The 16,350-nt window shown below is 40.0% G+C and overlaps 1 protein-coding gene across 8 annotated transcripts in view; it reads left to right on the top strand.

Moving 5' to 3' along the window:
- Window positions 1-2,003: 2,003 nt before the first annotated feature.
- The window catches only part of znf618 (zinc finger protein 618), a 50,299-nt gene continuing 35,952 nt past the window's right edge, over window positions 2,004-16,350 (top strand). For 4 of the 8 annotated variants that reach the window (XR_015110398.1, XM_086187424.1, XM_086187425.1 and 1 more), the window contains exons 1-2: window positions 2,019-2,270; window positions 3,434-3,519. The gene's annotated coding sequence lies outside the window, so the exon portion shown is untranslated. Of the gene's footprint in view, window positions 2,271-3,433; window positions 3,520-8,375; window positions 8,460-16,350 lie in introns of all 8 variants that reach the window. The other 4 variants (XM_086187420.1, XM_086187418.1, XM_086187419.1 and 1 more) reach the window with 4 other exon arrangements.

Here is a 16,350-nt window from a genome sequence, read left to right as displayed (position 1 = left end):
CATATGTGTCCTGATTCACATTAATGAGTCGTTTGACTGTGGTGACCTGGCACGACTGAGTGATTGTCTCATTCTAAGTGGGGAAGTGCTGCTGCGGAAATGAATCAAGCTGTTGATGTCAGTACAGCATGTCCCTCCAAAGTGTTGTTTGACTCATGGGCCTCTTCATACGTTTTGTCAGCAGTCATATGAAGTAGCTGATGCAGAAGAATGCATAACAATAACTGTAGTACAAGGAGACCGCTATCTCTGCTGGAACTGCCATATGCTGAGAACACCCTCTGTTACAAACACATTTCCACACAAAATAGGCTTTGCCGTCCTGATGTGTATCTGATTGTAAAGCATATACTGTTCTTAGGACAAAGTTCAAGAAAATATCAAAAGGACCAAAGAGGAACATTTCATTCTGAAGGCTCATTTGGAATGGCAAAGTTTAGTTACACATGAAGCGCACACCTCATTACACGTGACCATGATGTTAGTTGGAGATGACTGTTGTCTTTTGTCCAAGTGCTGAAACATAGAGAAAGGCAAACTGGTGATTTTCTTGCACCTCATCATGGAAGTCAGCCACTGGCAACCGCTGTAAATAAACCTGTTCTTTTATGCAGAAGAGAGAGAGCGAGAGAGAGAGAGGGAGAAAATGTTTTACCATTTTCACGACTGGAATGGGCTCCTGAACAGAACTGTAACGCTCAAGAAATTACTTAAATTCATATAAGATGGCTTGTGTGCATGTGAGTTCATGAAAGCATCATAAATTAAAGTTCTGAATACTTGATGCTGATGTAGCAGTGTAGTGATCAGGGAGCTTGCACCTCTTACTGTTCTTACCAAGCATATATCTGTAGAAGACATGGGTTATACTGGATGATGTTTGAGTATGTAAAAGAACTTTTCTGGAAAGTTTGCTGGTAGTTGTTGGTGACTTTGGAGTAGCAGCAACTTTAAACATACTTAAGGTCTGTAGTAGGGCTGTAGCAATAAACTCATCTCGTGATACGATACACGATATTCAGCTCACGATACAATCTGATACACTTACATCCTTTTATGAAATATATTAAAGGGACAAAGTGATTTTGGTGACATCTTGTGAGTTGTTCCATTGACTTGGATTGAATTATTTGAACAGAAAGCATCAATTACAGAATATATGGCTCAGACTGGCAGCTTGCAAATGCTGGACAAAATGAATCAAAGATGTGGTGAGAAAAGAAGTTTTATTTATTGAAACTGAGTGCAAATTGTAGCTTGCAAGCTTTTGAAAAGTAAAGTGAAAAAATAGAGTTTAAGTGCAGCCAGTGGCCTTCTTTGGCAGCTTTTTTAGCTTGATACTGAACATATGAGGTAGCTACTCGCCAGTCTAGCCACCAGGTTAACTAAAAATAAACCATGGCAGCCAATAATTCAATGCACAGGCATCGCGTTCACCATGCGCTTAAAACCGGTGTTTTCCACCACCGAATTAGGTCTCAAATCCTGACAAATACAGTAGGTAATGGACTCTGTAATTTTCTGTGACCTAGGTGAAGACGATGGGAACTTGTGGCAACCACCGCCGTCACTGTCCAGCGTGGTTTGTTTCAGGTCACGCTGCACCTTCTTGGGCTCGGTCTCAGTTTAGGTGGGCTCGCAGGTTGGTGGTACTTCCAGAGTACTTAACGTTTGTGTGACACAGTTTGCAAACCGCCATACTTTTGTCTCAATCTTCGCTTTCTTTTTTTGTTTTTTTCCTCTCCTCTCTAGCTGCTGGGATAGGCTCCAACCCCCCGTGACCCTTAATGGGAATGAGCGGAAGACAATGGATGGATGGAAATTATTGTCTATGAATAAACGTCTATTGGACGTCCATAAATCGACGTATATTAGCGGTTATTTAAACATCAATGTTGAGGTAGGACATGTAATGTGTATGACTGTGCTTCTGTACTGTGATTTTCAGTTTTTTGTAGTTACCACTGGGAGCCCAATAGGGGTCACTGTCGAGTTTCACTTTTGACTTGATGAGCGAGAAAGAAAAGACTTGTCCAGAGAGTTCGAGTGGGAGTGACTTGTACAAGCGAGAGTTATTCATCTCCGCTGCAGGAGAAAAGAGCCTTCCAGTAGGTTATGGACCCGGGTTACTACGAATAAGAGAGTTTGAAAGGAGTACATGTGTATTGCAAGCGGGAAATGCGGCGGTTACCACAACAAGCTAAAGTAGCAAGCTAACATCGGTGAGCCGAGGAAACGGCCCGCTACACGGAGCTACTGTGATGGAGAACGTAAGGAAGAGCGAGTGGCTCACATTCAATGGACAGGCAGATGAATCATAGTAAATACACGTATATTCGCGGTTATTGAAATTATTTATGAATAGACGTATATAAATAGACGTCTATTAGCGGTTATTTAAACATCTATGTTGGGTTAGGACATGTTATGCGTATGACAGCCATGGCACCGTGGAGGTTAGCTAGCTAACAACAGTGAGGCAGCGATAAGAGACGGTGACAGTAGCTCAGCGGTAGAGTTGTAAACCCCCGAAAATATAAAAAGCAAACCAATCTAAATTGCTGCTGTAATTTGATACTTTTAATAAGCCATGTACCTTGCTATGCTCCCAGGTGTTGAACAGGTGTGTGGCCACAGCGTGCACAACTGATGTTGCTCACATTGATCCTCAATGTGCTCAGGGAGCTTGTGTGTAAACCCAGACACATGAGAAATTAGAGGGAACAATACCCGCTGCCATTGTCCCGAATCTCACAGCTCTCACCGATAAGAAATGCGTCGGTGTCTGGGTAACTACAAATGCTCTACAGCGACACTAGCGGCGGCAGACCTATTTACTCTTCCTGCAGTGTGCTGGACACGGGGGATTTGAATGGGGCTGAATGTATCGATACTCGCGGCTAAAAAAAAAGATACTCTCTGGGGCAACAAAATATCGATATATATAGCAGAATTGATAAAATTGCTCAGCCCTAGTCTGTAGGGTTAGGGTTAGCTTGCTCCGTGGAAGAAAATCTTTGTGAGCTAACAACAGATATTTTGAGAATTTGAAAGGCAAACTAAAAAGTTTGGAAATGTATTACTTTAGGCCTTGTTAAATCTTGCATTCTTTTTCTACCTGTGCAGACTAGCCCATTGTTTTACCTGTGCTACTAAATTTGTATTCAATTCCTGAGTCAATGTTTTTGTATTTTTTTGTCAGTTAAATCAAAATTCTCCTTTCTAAGAGAATTCACTTCTGCTGACTCCTGCATTTGTGAAACATTCATAGGTTTGTGTATTTAATGTGTTGTAGGTCCATTTCTGTAATGAGAGGAGATGGAAGTGAGATTTCAAGCATGGGAACTTCAGCAGAGAGCTGGAATGACTGTTGGAAAAATTGACACGCTGCATCTATCTCTCTTTCCTCTGTTTCTTTTGTCCTGATTTTCAGAGACAAAGTACATCTGGAGTTCTTGCTGCTATGAATAAACAAAGGTTCTCTTCACTAAGGAGCACAATGGAGAGGAGACAAGTGAGGTAAATATTGAATCAGCCCCAAATAAAGTTGTCTGGATTATGTCCATAAAGATGTAATAAGAGGAAATATCAGCATCTGTCACCTCCGATGTTAACTGCTGTTTCATGTGACTCTGCTTTGTTTACCACTCTATAATATCACCAGAGCCACAACACATCTTAACCTTGCTGGATAAGGTCAAATTACTCATCTATCCTCTGCATCCATGTGGCTCTGGATTATCTGAAGGTCATGGCTTGGAACATACAGAGGCAGAATCAAGGGAAGATTGAATAAGGGGGATTTGAGACAGAGTGACTGAATGTAGTTTTTGTTCATTTTTGAGTAGGTGTTACTTTAATTTATTAATGAAACGGAGTGGAAAATGTCCAGACAAAAACTGGATCACAGAAAATCTGTGCCTGTTACAGTGCTTTGAAAAAATCATGTAGAATAGCTGACCTTAAAAGGAGAGTGAAGATTCCAGCTTAGTACTGCATGAAGTCAAACAAGAGCCTCAGCTAAGCTGATCACATCACATGATAGACAGTTGTGAAATAACCCTCCCCCTTACCATTTTCTTTAATGATTTCATCCCCTATTTTTATGATGCAACCCCCAACTTCTTTGTGAGTAAAAATCTTACCCAACAAGCTCCTGGTTCATCTTTGGCTAATTGTATTACCTCAATGTTTCTGTGGGATAAGGAATTATTAAGAGTCACTAGTGGCATTTTGGGTAGAAAAAACATTTCCAAAAACTTACTTACATCCAGTAATTTGTGGGTAATTTTTTTTAATCAGCAAGATGAAGAATCATCATCCCCTTGCATGCACTGTTTCATTGTTAAGTAAATGTTTGACCCTGGAAATGATTTCATTTTTACAGACTAGGAATTGACTGGAATTGTTGCGTTTATGTTCCAAAGAGGGCAGCGTCAGCTATTTTTGGTTTAAAAATCCATTATTCAAGGCAGTGCACTTGAGATGGAGGGCATTGTACTTCGGAAGTGCTTCAGAAATCCATGCTGTGATACACATACAAACACAAAAGAATTAGCTTACTCTGGGGCATATACACAGACACACAAGCACACATTCAAGCACATCCCTCATGTACTAATCAATACAAGATTCACACATGGATTAAGTGTTCTGAGCTGCATCTGCAGGTGTTTGCCACAGCTGAATGATTGGCCCTTTTTCCATTTCTGTCACAGCCTTTGAGTTATGTAACTCTTTAGCAATAACCAGACAATCCTTGTATTTTTCTTGGTTTCTTTTTTTTCACCAATCATTCTTCTGTCCTTGTGTTGTAATACATAAAGTACAATGTGATCTTTATCCTTAAAGAGGAGATATTGTAAAAAAAAAAAAAAATTGGCAACCACAGAATAACATGCAGATGTGACTAGCCATGCATTAGTGAGTGTTTAATAATCTTATAAAATGCACAGGGGTTCATTCATTAATCAGAGAAACAAAGAAACAAGGACTGATAGACAGTAAGTATAGTTGTCATGTTCTAGAAATTACAGTCTCCCTGACTGGTGGAAAAGAAAACAGTCATAATAATTTGTCGATTTAGTGAACTGGGATACAAGTGTCGAATTATGAGATTCATCTGGCAAACACACAAATACAGAACTTCTTCTGCAGAGAGAAATATTGGAACGGGAGCATCAATCTGAGCCCAGTGGAGTAAAGTTTATCTTTCATCACTAAGAGTGTGGTGAATGGCAGTGAGTAATATATTTGCAAACTGGATCTCCTAAAGGATTTGTGTCAGCCAAGTCTGCACTACGTGATGAGGGATGCGAAACAGAAAAGTGAGGATCAAGGAAGTATTCTGCATTTGTGTGACTAAATTCAATCGAAGGAAAGATACGGTGTTGTGTAGATTTGATTACTAATATACTGTAGCATGTAACCTGCATCTAGAACTAACTATAACTAGACATTGTCAGTTGCAACTGCAAGCGGTAGTCGCAGAATGTATCTATTTGCTATTTCTTATACCATTATTCAAGCATCCCTCCCTCCATGAGGAAACAAAATATCATGGGGCACAAAATCCATAAAGATATGATAGTAAAAATCTATAATCCTATATGGGTGATACATGAAAATAACATTTGAGATTGTATACTTCAAAAATAAAGCACCTTGTTTTGTTGAATATATGATTGTGCCACTAGTTCCCTAACTTCTTTTCAGTCTCGCACCCCCTCAAACTTTCATGTAACTCCTTTACCTATGAGTATAATTCCCCATGGCATGGAAAAAAACTATAAATTGTGTTATAATCCAGTATGGATGAATTGTTGTTGGTGACAGCATCCCAAAACCACAGTGATTTACTTTGGATACCAGACTGAAAATGGTTGTTTCTCATGGAAAATTTCCTTGGAGTCAGGGAACAGTGGCAAAGATTACAGGGACAAAATATATCCCTGAAGTATTTTGGTGGATACACAATTCCCAGGGGTGTAACGATTCCTCTTAACAACGATTAGATTCATATCACGATTCGTGGTTACCGATACAATTCAAGGATGATACTGGTTCATTGAGAACCATCCGATCCGAAACGATTCAGTGGCTTGAAATCAATTGTGTAACCTTTTACCCAAAAATTCTACCAGTGTGACACTGAAATAAATACCTGGATACTGGACAGTGCAGGTGAAGTTTCCTAGATTCCTGTTGTTTCTTGTAAGGCAATCAGGCATAAATTAATCATGGATATAAACAAACAAGTAAACAACAATTAATGGCAAATGCACTCAAGTTTTATTTGAATAAAGTGCAACCAACACTTCAGGTTGAACTTAATTGACATTTTAAATCTTTTTTTTTTTTTTTTTTTTTTCCTTTTTAAGGTTAACACATTGCAAGTATTTCCTATTGGCACCAACATGTGGGTTGAGACAGACAAAGGGTGGTTGATCCAAAATTCTGCTGGGAGCAGTTGTGGTTTTGTTGAGGCAAGATCGCGTCTGACATATGAATGACTTGTTTCCTCCCTATATTCGTCTCATTCAGGATGAGGGGGAGGGGCAGGTGGGTGTCAGAACCTGACACGTCAACAGCTGTTCACTGTTGGCTTTTGGCCACGTCCTATGATTGCTAACCACTAATTCTTTAATGATGAGTTTACATGCTGCCAGATAAAAATGGATTTTGAATTCAGGAAAATGTTGATGCGAAAAATAAACCCAGAAAAGAGGGGTAAAACACGGACATCAGATTAAAAGGTTAAGATACAGGAGGGAGCATAGTGCACTCTGGCTGGAATGGCATTTTGAACGTGGAACTAGCACATTGTGGTACTTTCTTTTACAGGGTATAGTGTATAGTAATCATTAGACACTGATGGATATACTTAAAAACATACAAGTAGGACAGTACACGAGAGCTCAATGAGCTGTTTCTTGACCGCATCAATGGTCCGGAGTTATATTTCTTCTTCTTCTTCATATTATATGTCGTGGGAAACATAACTGGGCTTTCTCTTTAAAGCAGAACAGTGGCGACAGGTAATTTCTACCCCATTCTATCCCTCTACCCCCGAGTACCCCATATAAAGCAATCAAACACTGTTCTGAATCACCCGCTTGTGTGTATATATGTGCATGTACATGAGCAGTACACTAAAAAATAATATTATAGCTTGCTTGGATATATTTGATGAATAAAAAGCGGCTGTATCCAGAGCAGGTCATAACATTGTGTGAGCCCCTAATATTATACACTGACAGTAAAACAGTGTCTCTCAGGAAGAGAGGACAAGACTGTCTTGTGCCTCATACATTTGCTGATGCAGTCCTCTGTAAAAGGCCTTGTAATCTGGGGCTGCCACACATCCCTTTTTCCACAACATGAATACATTTGAGCCCATAACCATAAGATTTTAGGGAAAGCTGACAGGGTTTGAGGTGGTAAACATTCAGTTATTGACATGCCCTTTCTTTTTACCAGCTAGCTAATGAGTGTATCTTGGATTATTAAAAGTTTTAAGATTGATCGATGGGTGGATGCCATGTTATTAATGTTGAAATTGACTGTTACACGTGGATGTAAGCATCTGTCAAACCTAATTGTTTTTATAGATAAAATACAAAGCAATTGCTTTTGTATTATTTGGCATGTATTATGTAACAGGTGAAAAGTGTGACCACAGATCTGACTTAAGATGGTTAGAAAGACAATTTTCATTTGAGCTTGACTTTTCATGAAGTATTTCAGTTGCTTTGAATGTCCATGGTTGCTTACTGCTCCCTCATGCTGAAGTCCATTCACAGTAGCTACTTCCTTGGTTACTTCACCATAAGCAATGGGTGGACCAGACCATGAATGATTTTGAAAAGTCAGTGGTGCAGTCTTAGAGCTTCTCTACTTCTGAAGTTGTTCTTGTCCTTACAAGTTCATCCTTCAATAAAAAGGGGATTTACAAGGATTGTACGGTTTGTGGTTGGACTACGTCAGAATAGCTGGCATTGAATCCTCAGTTTAGTACAATTTTTGAAACATATGTGGTAACAAATTCGTTTTTTTTCCACCATGTGACTACTTTCTCATCCTTTTCAGATGGTGTGTCCCACAGATCACAGGGGCTCAGGCTTTTCACTTGTATCATATTCATTTAATTTATTGAATTGCATCATTGAATTATTCTATTCATCTCTCCTTTTGCCACTGATACATAAATAGCTGTTGCACAAAAACACCTTGTCTCTGTTTTCCCAGGAAATGTCAAGGAAAGCCCACAGTGTAGATTCAGTAAAGCATGCTAGGCTAACAGGAACACACATCTTTCCCTCCCCCAAGACCTGTTACCTAATACTGCAACGTTTAATGTCTGCATGTTCTGCCAGGTTTTGTACGGGGGACCTGAATTTACCAAACTTGAACAGAAGCCATAGTCATAAACACTTCGGTGGAAGCTGAGCAGACTAAAGGTAGTGTGTCAAAGAATATTGTGGTGTGATATCTGACCAATGTAAGAGTGAATTCATCATATTCATCATATTCAGTGCCTATTCCTGGAAACTGATCTGACGTGTATTAAAAAAAAACACTGACAGAGGTGTATCTTACTATCAAACTTGAAATTCCATCTTCAATTGAATCTTTAGTCAGATTCCTTTCTGAAACATCATTTTGGCATCATGGATGATGGCTCAATACCCATGAACCTCAACGACCATTGCTATGGAGAGGAGCCCATTCAGAGGCTCAAATCAGAAAAAGTTCAATATATATGATTGATCACTAAAACCATGCCATAGTAGTTTGAGTATTTTTAGTAAGTGTTGATCCTGGATCTTTTTTCACTGAGAGGTATCAAGTCTAAGAATAAGACTAAGATGAATTTAACATTCACCCCCCTAAGTTGTGTCTTGAATTTAAATTCCTTTAGCTGCTTTCCTCGTGGAGCAACGATCAATAAGATTATATAATTCAGGTTCTTGGGCTGAGGCTGAGTGCTGGCCCATAAATAAGCAGATGATTCTAATAAGCCGAACCATTGCTCTGATTTATTTGACTTATTTTTCTCCAGTGTGGTTTCAGGCCATTTGTATCTTTTACCTTTTTAATTTTCTATTTCTGTCACACTCTCCCGAGTAGGTGACTCACTCCCACCATTCCTTCAGCCCCTGACTTTCCATTAGTCTCTTAGCAACCAGGGTTTGATCTTCAAGGACGGAGTCAGGAAAATCCTCATCTCCTATTTGTATTTTTAATTGACTCTCTCAGTCTTTGTCAGTCATGGGTCCTACTCATGAACATGGTCATACACTTGACCTTGTTTTAACTTTTGGTCCCAAGTGTCTAAATAAACAATCTGATGATCTGATCACCGGCTCTTTATGTTGTCCCCCACCTCACTTGTGACTTTTGCAGGTTAACCACTCTACTTATACCCTAGCAGTTCTGAGGTGCCCTTAATGCTCCACCTGCTGGTCTGCGCACAAAAAAACCTGTGTTCTCCATTAGTATTTGCATTGCACCAGTATTCTAAGCTCAGTTGCCTTCTGTCAAATTTGAAGTGCTGCTCTGACTTCACTGCAAAGCAAAGCCTGATTTGGGAAGAGAAAAAAAAACCTAGTGTCTTATCAGCAACTGTGATACTGTTTTATCATTGTCCCAAAGTTTGACCATAGTACTCAACCCTATACAACAGGTGGTCATGAAGCAATGCCAGATACCTGTGAATATTTTTCTAAAATTATAATTTTGATAGTCTTTTTTTCCTTGTTTTTTTTTTTAACAACTTTAAAGCAGTTTCTGTCTTTTCTTTGACATATATGACCGCATTCATCCAACCAAGAATAGGTCTGAGTCTTTGGCCCAACAGACAACCCCGCAACCACTCAGATTCACACACAAATATTAGTGTTACTTCTTATTTTGATTTAAAATTTGAGAATTCAGCTCAGTATTCATTTTTTTCTAGTGTATATAAGCTAAATGTATTTGTCTTTTACAGATTTTCTACTTTAGTATTATGCTTTTATTTCCTCTCATTTCACTTGTTTTCACTGTTTGTATACCTGGGTCCTTAAATGATTAATCTTATGAGGGTTTTTTTTTCTCCTCTTGTGATTGTTTCATGTAATCTTTTAGAGTTGAAGAAACCTGACTATTTTCTGATGTAAAATTAGAAACAGGAGCCATGAAAATGCATCATAATCTCCCTGGTGTAACTTAAATAAGCAGAGTGGAGCCTGGAGATGAACATGTTATAAAAATCACAAAGTTGTAGCCAAATGTGGAACTAGAAAATCAATTACACAACCACCTACTTGGAGCTGAATGAAACATCCTTTTTAGTGAAAGCTTTTGTTTTTTTTGTTTTTTTTTTGTCTTTCCCCTGAAGCTATAGATAGCCTTTAATAATATTGCATCTGGCAAAGTGCCTTGTGCTCCTCAGCTTGAGAGGGATGAGATGAAACTAGTAATATCAATGAAAAATCATTCCACCATTTACTCCTCACACAAGCCAGAAATGTATGCGGCCTTTATCTTACATTCATCCTGCAGGTACTCCAAAATCATGAAATCATCCCTGTCTTTTTGCATTGTTTATTAAAATAATCAGCAATTTATTTGATTAAATATTAACCTTCAAACAGTTAAATATAATATTTACAATTCCTTCCTCCTGTTTTGAAAAGGTTACTTTTAGTGTGGTCTGCTGTGTGTCTGAACAAAGTCAGATACATATTTTTGTGGTATTGGAGTATTTTTGTGCAACTAATGCATAGATGAGGGGATCTTAGAGTTTCTGACCCTCAAATACTGTTCACCCTCTCTTACTCATTAACCATCATCAGATATCACTTCTTATCTGCTATAGTATGTGATATATCGCCAGTGCTGGAAAGTGAGAACATTTTCTGTGTTAATCAAAAATTGATAATGAAATTGACCCATGCAAAAATAAAAAAATAAGATTTACTGATGATTCAGTGTTACTTTAAAACAGCATCAGGAGCAGCAGAGGTGTTAAAAAACAACAGCTAATAAATACTAGGTGCAAAATGGAGCAATCAGCAGCCCCACCTGGTATTTATTAGCTGCTGCACACTGACACCTCTTACCTGCCCCCTGATGGGAGATTTTTAGAGATAAAACCCAAAGGATCTGGGGTACTTTTCCTCTGGTGACACTGGTGTTACAAGAGCGTGCCACTTAAATAATCTCCCACTGGTGAGGATGAACAAGTGTCTTTTAGTCTTCGTAGAGTTTGAGTTCAAGCACAACAACATTGTGATGGCCTCCTGCCGAGCAGGGCCTCTTTTGTGTGTTTCCTTTGCTGTTTGTCTGTTTTCAGGTACCTGGCTGATAGACAGGAATTGCTGCTGTTCTCCACTTCTGTGCCCTCTGTGTTGATGGAGAAATAGCATCTTGGGAAACAAGAAAAAAAACAACAGACAAACATATATCGAAGCGAAGTAAAATCTGGTCAACTGGACGTAAGTTTATCTTGAAGACGTTTCACCTCTCATCCGAGAGGCTTCTTCAGTTCTAGTGAAGAGTGTGGAAACTCCAGCTTATAAACCTATGTGGGAGTGGTCAGTGCTATTGTGGTGGAAACGACCCTCCCGAGACTCACCTGGCCTCCCCAAACGACAGTCGTTGTGCGGTGTCAGGGAGTTTCAGGGGTGGTCGTTAGGGAGTTTCACCGACCACTCAGATGCTAATGGGCTGTGCTGGCATCAGCCGTTCCACATGGGTCTTTCAGCTGAACTCTTTGGGGAAGCTTTGAAAGGACTTGGTTGAAACTCCCTGACACCGCACGACGACTGTCGTTTGGGGAGGCCAGGTGAGTCTTGGGAGGGTCGTTTCCACCACAATAGCACTGACCACTCCCACATAGGTTTATAAGCTGGAGTTTCCACACTCTTCACTAGAACTGAAGAAGCCTCTCGGATGAGAGGTGAAACGTCTTCAAGATAAACTTACGTCCAGTTGACCAGATTTTACTTCGCTTCGATCTACGATGACCTGGATGAATGAGAACCTACACAGACAACAGACAAACATAGTAATGAAAACATACACACAGACTTATAGACACACAGAGGTACACACTTACACACTAAGACTCAGATGCACACATGGACACACACAGACAGCAGAGACAGACTCACAAATGCACTATGACTCAGGCACACCCAGGTGTACACAGACACAGATTCAGACAGAAAAAGACTGACACACAGAGGCAGACACAGACTCACAAACACAGATGCAGACACAGACTGACACACAAACACAAACCCTGACACAACTTAAAAGATTTCCATCTGAAACGTTTACTGTTAAAACTTCAAGAACTAAGCCACCTGAAGACAACTTCAATCTGAGAATGGGATACCACCATAAACCATGGCTAATAGTGGTATCATTTATTAATGATGAAGTAACTTCCAAAACAACAACAATAAAATACCAGATCAAGCCACATTTTTTTTTACTTTTTTTTTGGTTACAATTCAATACAGAGAAAATGTCACAATCCAAAATGACTCACCTCCAGGGTGGATGCAAGCTCGGATGGATAATGGATGTTGAAGCTGCAGTAGCTTTCAAACATCACTCACATTGGCGACACAAAGGAGGGGATGTTCTCTTGAATAATGGTTCTGTCAACACTGAACATAAAGCATGGGAAAGTAAAGCAGGATCGCCCTGAAAAAAAGAAGGAATCACAAACAGCCATCAGTGAAACGAATGGTTGTGCACCTGAAACTTTTCTGGGCACACACAGGCAACAGATACGCGCGGAATCACACACACACAGGCTGACTCACAAAGACTCTCAAACAGACTCAAGTCTCACAGACACACAAAGGCAGACTCATACAGAGACAAACACAGTGTTTACACGGTTCACAAGAATAAACACAAGCACCATTAATTCATCCAGACATAAAAAAAATCAGACCGATAAGTTAACTTACCAAAGACAATGATGGTAGGAGTTCAGGGGAGCTTGTCCATCTGGACTTCCCCTGCCAGACAGGTGTCCTCCACGCTGGAAAGCACTGTCTCTTCCCTTTCCTCAAAATAGGCCATCAGTAGCTGGACCATTTCTTTCACATCCTCGGAGCAGCCGCTCAGCTCAGCACCTCAACATTTTCACCTTTTCTGCAGCCTGCAAGAACTTCTTGTTCCTGCTCATGCAAACTGTACTCATGTAGTTCAGGAGCCGTTTTTCCCTTCAGGTCCACATTCTGTATGAAAGTTTCTTTAAGCACTATTCCTGTGAGCTCCTTGAAGTGCACACCCTTGCCAAGTTCACTAAACCAAGCAGGCCAGCCTTTTTAGGAGGTATTTTATGTATTTCCCCTGGTTGACTTGCTTACGCTGTGTCTAGAATGTTTTATTTTTTATTTAATCTTTATTTACCCAGGCAAGCAAATTAAGAACAAGTTCTTATTTACAACTGCAGCCTGCAGGAATCTTCTTTTTGGGCAGAGGAGGGCTACGACAACAATAAAAACAGGGTATGCATTATACAATCACAACATAGTGCAAAAGGAAAAAGGTGTCACAAAGTTGTACATCTATATAAAGCAATAGTTAACAGCAACATCAAATGAAATACAATGTCAATGGAATAAATGATTAAGGAGAAGAGTTCAGCAGGTGCATTGGTCAAGCAGAAGTTGGTGAAGGTTTTGTTTGAAAACAGTAAGTGGTATTGGATCAGTGAGTTTAATGATTGATTGTAAGGCATTCCAGTCTGACGGTGCGGCAAACCTGAAGGCCTTGCGACAGAAGGTAGTGCGAGATTTGGGGATGGTGAATTTGATGAGTTTACTGGATCTGAGGTTGAGTTCAGAGCGGGAAAGGTGCAAGAGAGACGAGAGATAGGGAGGCGTTTTTCCAAGTAAGGTTTTGTATATGAGCTGGCACCAATGGTGAAGTCGTCAGGTGAATGTCAACTTCATTAATTGTTTGACCTCCTCTGGATTTGCATTACTTTGCTGAGACATCCAGTTTTTCTTGCTTCTCTTGCTGGCTCTCCAGCTTCTCTCCAAGGCGCAGGAATTTTACATCCCACTTGATGCACCCACAGATGTCCTGGATCGCTGTTCTATGTTCTGGAGGGACTTCATCTGTGTCAGAACCTTCGATGCGACTCACAGTCACACCTACAGTCAATTTAGAGTATCAATCAGCCTCGTCCCCTCTTGATGTCTTTGGACTGAGGGAGGAAGCTGGAGTACCAGAGAGAACCCACACAGGAACAGGGAGAACATGGAGACACACAGAAAGATGGATGGTAGAGGTGCTGGCGAGGGACACTAAGATGCATTGGTACTTTCAGGAGTTTGGCCTACAGAAACGGAAATAGAGAGAGAGAGAAAGACACACACACACATTATGAGAATGTTTTTGTCTTTCTATGGGCACAAATTGCATCCCATGCTGGAATACTTACATCTTTTTAACCATTCATGCATTTTTTCCCCCCCACCAGTGCCCATGATCATGTTTATCCTGAGAGGATGCTGTGCTTCCGTGGAATCACTTGGTGCCCATAAACAATGTAGGTTGTTAAAGGATAAAAATCTACCTAGTGACTTGATTTCAAGACACTGCAGCATAGCACAATAATCACATCAAGCATACGGCTAAACCACTATTAGGTCAGTCCTGATGACGTGCTTACCATCACTCTCTCATTAATAGGATTAAGCAGGATAATTGCAGAGGGAGGTAAAACATTACTGTATATGACTTCCTAGCCATCTTCCTGGAAATGTTTCAGCTAAAAATACGTCATTCCTGTCTCTTTGGTCAGAGGAAGACTGAGACCTACTGTAGGGAAGGAAACATATCGGGTTCTTTTTTTATGTTTATGGTGGATAACTCAGCATGTCCTCCCAGGGAGGAGGATTCACATATTAAATTTTCCCCAAAAGAAGTTTAACTCTGGTGCCCTTTTGGGACATGACCTCATCCTGTCTGCCTCTCTCGTCACAAGCCCACAGTAAAAGGTTACGTATTACCTTCAAAAGAGGAACAGACAGAATTCTGCCCAGCCTGTTGGGGATGAAACCACCATGATACTTTTGCTCTAACCAGTGATTATTTCAGTGTCTTGAAAGAAATTTATGGACTCTCTTGACCTTTTCAGTCCTAATTTAATGTACGTTTAGACAGAAATAGCGCAGAACACGTGTTCCAAAAAACAATCCAGTGATGTACCTACTCGTCATTCGCAATTGAAAAATTGCTTTGCCATACTGTGTCATTGGCAGAAGATCCTACAGTCATATTAAGATTTGGAAAACTCTCTTAATTTAATTTAAATTACTTGACCACACAGTCTAAAGGTTTTATACACACATTTCACACCTAGGAGAGTCGTCCTCTATCCTCATTGACTGAGGTCCACTCTGACTCATTTTTGAATGACAAAAACTCAACATCCTATCACTGTATCTCCAGTTTCAGTTCAAATCTTTTATGAAATCTACCTTATGTAACTCCCTGCTGACCAGGGGATAGAAGTTGGATATGAAGAGGCACCTGGCAGGAAGACCTGAGACGACAGTAGATCCACAGCCGTATTACTTTGCTCTTGCTCATCAATAAACCAAGACACAGATATAGCAGTCTAAAAATAAAAACCTTTGATTGGGCCTCATTCATTCCCTTGTAAAACCATAAAGAGAGGCCTACAAAGCATCTAGGTCACAACAAAGAGCTTCATTCCCACATGAGCTTCAAAAAAGAGATAAAAGCTGGCAGAAACTCATCCAGATTAGTGCTCACGTTTGATTTAGCATAATCCGAAACTCTGGCGGCATCAGCAAAGCGTTATGACTGGAAATGATGCACAAACAAAAGTACACATTCACGTGTGTGTGTGTGTGTGTATTGGTGACACACAGCTACATTTGTAGCTCCCGGCATCACGGGAGGGGGAGTTATCCATTAAAGTTATTTGATTTCTATTTTTAGCAGCTTGTATCAAAACAAAAGGATGAATGACATCACATTAATGCTCACAAATAAGCCAACAGAATCGTGCAGCTTGTCATTACATAGTTGTGTGGGGCAAATCTTTGTTTGGAAAATTATCAATGAGATAAGACAAGGAAGGGCATTTACAGTTAAATGCTTAAGACGGTTTCTATCCTTCGCTACACATGAGCAGTGTTCATAATTTGCTCTATCAAAGGGTAGATTCTTCACTTCAACGCATCTTTTATACTCTCGTTTTTTTTTGCTGTTCCAGTAAGGTGACAAAGGCTTTTAAGCACAGGAAATACACTGATCCTTGGTAGGGAAACCATTGGTTGAAAAGAGAGACTAATGACAGTC

The sequence above is a fragment of the Aulostomus chinensis genome, chromosome 19, assembly GCF_037954235.1.
Source record: "Aulostomus chinensis isolate RoL2024-O1b breed Wild chromosome 19, RoL_Achi_v1.0, whole genome shotgun sequence".
Taxonomy (NCBI): Eukaryota; Metazoa; Chordata; class Actinopteri; order Syngnathiformes; family Aulostomidae; genus Aulostomus; species Aulostomus chinensis.
Note: the sequence above shows the minus strand (reverse complement) of the source record. Positions and strands in the feature narration are given on the sequence as shown.